Source organism: Teleopsis dalmanni, chromosome 1, assembly GCF_002237135.1.
Source record: "Teleopsis dalmanni isolate 2A chromosome 1, ASM223713v2, whole genome shotgun sequence".
Taxonomy (NCBI): Eukaryota; Metazoa; Arthropoda; class Insecta; order Diptera; family Diopsidae; genus Teleopsis; species Teleopsis dalmanni.
The window spans coordinates 292,103-298,010 of record NC_051846.1 but is presented as its reverse complement, the minus strand read 5'-3'; the positions used below and the strand labels follow the sequence as shown (position 1 = coordinate 298,010).

The following is a 5,908-nucleotide window of genomic DNA, read 5'->3' as shown; positions in this document are numbered from 1 at the left end:
GGCTATGTCAACAAGAAACAACAAATTCGGAGCAAAACTCAATATCACAAACTAATTCAATTTTGAATGTGAAAAATCTGCCGCAACGAGAAAACAAAAAAGTGTTTATAAACATTATAGTTGATAATACGCAAGTTAAATTTCAGATGGATTCTGGAGCAACTGTTTCAGTGTTGACGCAAGACACTTATGAGCACTTAAATAAACCACAGTTGTATCCATGTAAAAAGGAGCTATTTGATTATGGAAAAAACAAAGTAAAGACGCTTGGTGAATTTTGTGCAGTGCTAAAGTGTGGAGAAACGAAAAGAACAGCAACATTAGTAGTAGTATGCGTCCGGAATGGTCATAATTTGTTTGGCACTGATCTATTTGAACTTTTTGGATTTGAGATTCGTCAAATTGCCGTTACAAACAATGATTCTCAATTAAATGAAGTATTGGAGAAACATAGAATTGTTTTTGAACCTGCTTTAGGTACAATTAAGCAAGTTAAGGCCAGGTTGCATTTAAAACAGGGTGCTGTACCTAAGTTTTGTAAAAGTAGGCCGATTTCATTCGCACAATTACAGAAACAGAAGCACAAAGATTAACGGATAGGGGCATTTGGAAACCCATAAAATTTAGTCAGTGGGCTTCGCCAATTGTATTGGTTACAAAACCAGATGGATTGTGTTAGTTGTCAATACACCGCTGGGGCTTTTTCAGTATCAGCGTCTGCCTTTTGGTATTGCCAGCGCATCTGCGTTATTTCAGAAGTATTTAGAACAACTTATACATGGTACAGAAAGGTGTGGAAATTACATTGATGATATCATAATCGCTGCTGAAACGGTTGACATCTTAAGCGGCTGGAGGAAATATTATTACTTTTAGCTGAATATGGCATTCGTTGCAGGCGAACGAAATGTGAGTTCTTGGTGGAAAAATTGGAATATCTAGGCAGAACCATCAGTGCAAGTGGTATTTTACCTAATGAAAAGGGTGTTCAGGCTGTAAAGCAGTTACCGCGACCGAAAAACGTAAAAGAAGTCGAATCGTACTATCATAACTTCATTCCAAATTTTTCACAATTGGCTGCGCCTATCAATCACTTACGTAGAAAAGATATCAAATTTGTTTGAGGCACCGATCAAGAGCAAGCTTTTGAAGTTTTAAAGCGACACATAATAGAAGCAACTGAGTTGTCACATTTTCAAAAACATTTGCCTATCGTTCTTGCTACTGATGCATCATTTTATGATATTGGAGCTGTCATTGCTCATCGACATCCGGATGGCTCCGAACGACCTATTGCATTTGCTTCAAAAACACTTAACCACTCATCAAGCTCGTTATAGTCAAATCGAAAAAGAAGCACTTTCGATTACTTTTAGGTAATAGTAGTTTTAAGGTTTTATCTATTTTGAGGCGCAGGACAACCCTCGCCGAATTTGGCAACGCGAAAAAAAGAAAAGGTTTTTTGAGCGGCAGTAAGCAAGCAACAACGACGGTGAAAAGAAGTAGTAGAGAGAGCGCAAACGGTCGTCCGGTTAAAAGAACCTGCGTTGATTTGTATAACGAAAATTATTTGTGTTAACGTATATATAAATACATTGTGCAGGCTTATATACATATACACTATTCAATTGTATCATCTGATACACTTAAGCTCTTTTAAAACGCTCCGGCGAAAAAGGTGTTTGAAGCAGTAGTTGGCGGAAGAAGACGTAGAGGTAGACCGTGTCTCCGGTGGAGTGATCAAGTTGAGGGAGCACTAACTGGACTTGATATACGAGACTGGAGAAGGCGCGCACGCAGCAGAGGCACCTGGGGAGACATGCTGCGTCAGGCCGAAACTCGGTAACGCGTTGTTATGGCCACATAAAAGAAAGAAAGAAAAGTCAGTCTTGGTCCAACTTGCAATTGTAACAGATTTAACTTTACCAATAAGTATAAATTTAAAAGTCTTCATTCGTGTAGTATTATTTCATATAAGTCTTGTTTATGTTTTTTAATATATAAAAACAAAATCATTTATCCAAAAATCCCATTACAATTGATACAAAGCTGACACAGCATATTCTTTGTTTACACAGCTGCATCTGGAGTTTAAGGCTCAAGAGCAGTGCATATAAAAATTGCTTATAAATTATATAAGCAATATAAATATATATTGTATTTTATTTTAATATATTATTAATATATTATAAATTATATTTCATATTATAAACAATAACATATAGTTTTGCTAAGCTACACACTGTATTGTAGCTAAACACAATATATATATACAATTGGCTTAGGATAAGAAAATCCAAAAACTGTATCTGTTAGTTATTAAGAAACAATGAATGAATAAAAAGAAATAAATTAATTTGCATACCTAACGGATGTAGTTAATAAATAATAATACAAAATAATATTTTGTTTTATTAATCATATTAAACAAAAATTTGTTTTATTGGGAATAACACTCAACAGGGAGTAATCACACCAGAGACTATGCCAAAGACATCAGCATTAAAGCCGCATGTTTCAACGAGAATATCTGAAGAAAATTTTCAGTATCATCAATTTGCAATTAATTTTCGAAATAATGATATATCCAAGTAAATAACGTAATGCAAGTAAATAACTTTAATAATTATCGAGTTAATTTCGGATCAATGCATGTGAATAAATTCACAAAAATCATACAAGATATTAACGCAATATATAAATAAACATGAGTATACATTTTTCTAAAAAGCAAGTCAATATATAACATTGAACCAATAATGTAAATCGGTAGAAGCATTAGGGTTTTTAACACTCATAGTAACTTTCTTAAATACAGATTTCATATGTGTGGCTAACAACCTAGAGAAGTATGGTATAAATCTACTTCCATGGCTTTTAACCATCAATGCTTGTACATAATTTAATTTTTAACAAATTATCTATATTATATGACAAAGGGCATATTAAAATGTAAATAAGAAAATTACTTATTAGAATATTAAGATCCATATTGTGATTTTTTCTACAATCTTTAGATTTAATATAAACGAGTTCATTAATGTTATCCGAACATATCAAAATATATCAGATTTGTGGTAAAAAAGAAGGTATTAAAAAAATATATATATACATCGAATGACAAATTTAACTTCACTAGAAAATGTTTTGCATATAATTCCTATAAGGATATTCGGTTGAAATTTATAACTTATAGTCTAAATTACTTTACACATAAGTGAATTATATCAATATATATCAGATTTGTGGCAAAGAAAAAGGTAATAAAAATATATATATATATATATATATACAATGACTGACATATTTAAGGCATTTTTGATATAAAATATTTTATATATAATTCCTTTAAGGATATTCGGTTGAAATTTATAACTTATAGCCTAAATTACCTTACACGTAGGGCATATATCTGTTAATATGATCTCGTCATCTAAATATAATTTCGCCTTCAGTACTCATACTGAATGAGTTTTGCTGTGTGCTAGTCCGTAGTTGTCATTGATTACGAATTAGTTTAAAATTTAAACTCCCGAGGCTGAGCTTGACTTGTAGAGGATGAAACGCTTCTTTGTCACTAATTGTCTTCAACAATATTTATAAATTTTCAAAATCAAACATCTGCAAGGTTCTGTTTGTTGAACCGAATTTGTATTATATTTTGTTGAGAACATTCGTAGTATTCGAATTCACATGCAATAATCCGATAATTGTTGATCGTATGTGATTGATAAACATCACCATCATCAACTGGAACGGCACTTCGTCAAAAAACTTTTGAATTCTATCGGTGGTTTATGAGGTACCAATTTTGTATATTTTGTTGAGAACATAACACTACGTAGCATTCGAATTCGCATGCAATAATCCGATAATTGATGAGCATATGTAACATCATAATTATCAATCACCATCACCATCATCAACTGGAACGGCACTTCGACAAGAAACTATGTGAATTCCAATTTTGTATTAAATTTTGTTGAGAATATAACACTCGTAGCATTCAAATTGGCATGCATAATGCGATAATTGTTTATCGTATGTGATTGATAAACATCACCATCATCAATTGGAACGGCACTTGGACAAGAAACTTTTGAATTCTATCGGTGGTTTGTAAGGTAATGTTCTTCTTTGTCTTTCTGTATATGAACATGTACTGGTACTGCTGGAACAGTTTAAGTTCGTCGAACCAGTTGTGGTGGTGGATGTAGTATTATCAATAAAACTAGCTTCTATCTAGTTTATCTTTGTTGCTGAATTGGAATTAATTGACTTCCTTGCGGTAGAGATAACAATTTCTGCGCAATACTAGACAATAATAATTTATTATCAAATTTATTGAATATAATTCAATAGTAGAATTTTGCAAGTAATTGTTAAGTTGTTTTAAATTAAATATTGGTACTGTTTGATGATAATTGTTGTACTGATCAGCTACTTAGTTTTTGATATTATGTATTCATAATAGGTTTATTTCTATTTTTTTTTTTTGTGTTTATGCTGCATAAATGATTAATTTTTTAAAACAACGCCGTTGTAAACATTTATATGTAGTGTTCTTTTCAAAGACATGTCCTGTGGTAAAAGATTTACATTATCTAAATGAAGCCCTCCACAGAAGTGTATCACTATCAGCAATATTCACTCTGCATTTTAGTTTTTTGCAATTTCTGCAATTGCGTCTTAAATGCAATTGAGACGCTATTCATATTGCCGGGCTTCATTTGTTGTGCAATTCCATTGAATTGCAGGGTGATACTTCACACATCTGAAGACATCCACGTACGAATCCAAATATTTTCTACAAATAAACATAAAAAAATATTTCTTAATTAAAAATATATATATATTTAAAAGAATTAGTTATATATATTTAATATTGAACTAGTTTACCTTTTCACATAACTCTCCGGCGGCCATATTTTACTCAAACGCTATGAAAAAATTTTATCACCGCACATGATATATATTATACAACATTTAAACTCCGATTGTAATATTTTATTTTAATTAAATGAACACGGGACGCCGCTAGCACTTCTTTATCGACCACAAATGATATTTTACAGTTACTTCTAAAAAAAAAAAGCGCTTGTCGCCAGGCTTCATTTTTCGTTCCATATAGAAGTACATTTTGCGCAATTTCCATTGTACGTGTAGATGTGCACACAATTTAGGTAGGGAATCTTTTATGCTCACTTATATCACCTTAATTTTTATTAAATTGATTAAATAAATTGTACAAAAATTAATAAATTTACCTTTTTAAAACGCTTTCCTATTAAGAATTGATCACGCTTAATATAAACTTTTTGGACACATGAAATTAATGATTTTCGTGCATTATTTCCAATGCGTTAAATATTGCGTAAAAGACGTTCTTACAAAACCGTACTTTTTGCAACAGAATATTTGTTACACAAAAAAAAATGTCCGCCACCATTTGCTTACTAGCCGGGCTCCATCCTGAATCAAACAAATGTCAAATAAAATTTTCTTTTAATTGAAACGGCACATGTTGCCATACGCGAATAAATTGCTTTATTTTCATTGTGTAACTAGTTTGTCAAATTTGCTGTGCAGCCGAAGCTTGAGCAGAGATTCAATTTTTAGATTTCATAATATGTAAAAATAATTTAGCATGCTATAAAATATTGTTATATTAAATTAACAAAAAATTGTAAATACACAAATGATATTTTGTAAAAATAAGCATACACAAATGATATTTTGTAAAAATAAGATATATAACTCTTCAGAGTTATATAGCGCTTACTCTGACCGCAAATAATTCATTTCAAATCAGACATTTGACAGTATTTACCTTTATTGTTATTCATTGATTCTCATTTGAAACAGTTGATTTGTCAACGTGTCAAATGATTTGATTTTGGCCTGTGCT

General features: G+C 31.4%; 1 long non-coding RNA gene across 1 annotated transcript; it reads right to left on the bottom strand.

Annotated features, from left to right (window-relative positions):
- Positions 1-4,225: 4,225 nt before the first annotated feature.
- LOC119673421 lies at positions 4,226-5,546 on the bottom strand. The gene is made up of 3 exons (XR_005252051.1): positions 5,268-5,546; positions 4,900-5,214; positions 4,226-4,807 (listed from the first exon to the last, which is right to left on the bottom strand). It is a non-coding gene; the product is annotated as an uncharacterized LOC119673421 (long non-coding RNA).
- Between the last annotated feature and the right edge of the window lie 362 nt (positions 5,547-5,908).